The sequence below is a fragment of the Bombina bombina genome, chromosome 5 (assembly GCF_027579735.1).
Source record: "Bombina bombina isolate aBomBom1 chromosome 5, aBomBom1.pri, whole genome shotgun sequence".
Taxonomy (NCBI): domain Eukaryota; kingdom Metazoa; phylum Chordata; class Amphibia; order Anura; family Bombinatoridae; genus Bombina; species Bombina bombina.
In genome coordinates this window covers 811876741-811878356 of record NC_069503.1, presented here as the reverse complement: position 1 = coordinate 811878356, position 1616 = coordinate 811876741, and the positions used below count along the sequence as shown (strand labels likewise).

The window sequence follows — 1616 nt, the reverse complement described above, 5'->3', positions numbered from 1 at the left end:
TTGATCTCTTCTCGGTGATGCTTCCTATAAGTGATAAAGTTCTTATGTCCTGCTCAAACCTGAATAATTCATGTGTTCTAGAAACACGTCCAATTATGTGACAATCACTATACTAGTGTACATATAAAATCAAACTAGAACTGGGAAGATAATGGTTCAACTAGTTTTCAGACCAAAGTTAGAATGGGCTCTGAATTTAAGATCTAGGCAAGATATTTCAGACTTATGTTTAAAAATAGATTTGTACTCAATACACATTCATTTCAGGTAGATTTTTATTTACGCACATAATCATTTTTAAACATAAAATTTGAATCTCCTTAAAGGTCTGCACGAACTCCAAACCCAGGTCCTCTTGGTGGCCCAGTCAGAGAAGTCAATCCTCCAGCAGGTTCACATGAGAAGCGACCATTCCTGAAATGAAAGTACAGTTTACAAATAGTGGACAAATGTATAAGTGTAAAATGACACCAGTCTGTTTCTTGGAAAGCTGGCTAGGTCTACAACATAATATTGATGATATTATGATAAATTGATTCTTTGGTACATTTAATAAAGTAGTGAGCAAGTGGATGTTGCATGCTGCCAAGGGAGGCTACTATTGTAGATCATAAGGCTTGGCAATTTAATCAGTCTGCAACTATATCTTCACAGCTTGTTAATCAACTAAATGATATAGTACTTCAGGATATAAAGATTGTTACCTTGGGCCAGGCGTGGGTACTTTGCCAGCTTTCAAGTCATCAAGGATAATTTCAATATCAGATGGTAAAAGATCCTCCTATAAAAGATATATACACACGCATCTTAGTAAGTTAACATACAGTTAAACTATACTACTTTTTATTTTTTTATTTTAATAATTACTAGGTATTTCTTAAAACTTTTTTTTTAACTGTTGTGCTTTATGGAAAAAGATAATTTTCTTCGATACCATAACACAGAAAATAATTTAAACACCAGTCAATTGAAAGAGTAATGATTTAACAATTGTATTTATATTGCATCGAATGAACACAACTCATCCCTAAGGGCAGACTGCTGACTGGCTAATGAGGACAACTAGCACAGCCCTATTAGTCACCAGTGACCCAATGAAAAATACAGACAGGTTTTCAAACTTAATCATACACAAATTAAAATTGTATTTTAATATTACTATAATACAAAATCTTGTAGATCTTGTATTGCCAAAATATACTCCAGTCTATAGCAGAGTAGCTCCCTGCCCCACCCCATCCGTGTCACCAATCCTTATGCAGGGTTTTTAGCTTTTCACATTATCTAACCTGGCGTGTCCAGCCTTTTCTTACCCATGAGTCATTAAAAGGACAGTAAACACCTTGAGATGTTTATATAAAATGTTTAGTTATGTATATCGAAAACTACTTTGCAATATATTTTTTTCATTATTTCGTTTGAAATGCACCTGCTGACTTTTAAAGCTAACTGTTATATATCTCTCCCTAATTGGCTTTAACTGATAACTGCAAATAATTGCATTTTATACTAACTTTAGGACTAGCATAGTAGTCTGCGGACTAAATTCCAGATTCGCTCCTCCAAATGGTGGGTGGAGTTTGTTAATTTGTTTTAAAAATGTTAAGACTTGGCTG

The 1616-nt window shown here is 34.0% G+C and overlaps 1 long non-coding RNA gene across 1 annotated transcript; it reads right to left on the bottom strand.

The window, feature by feature from the left end:
* Positions 1-257: 257 nt before the first annotated feature.
* Positions 258-995, bottom strand: LOC128659512 (uncharacterized). The gene is made up of 2 exons (XR_008402414.1): positions 705-995; positions 258-414 (listed from the first exon to the last, which is right to left on the bottom strand). It is a non-coding gene; the product is annotated as an uncharacterized LOC128659512 (long non-coding RNA).
* Positions 996-1616: the final 621 nt, after the last annotated feature.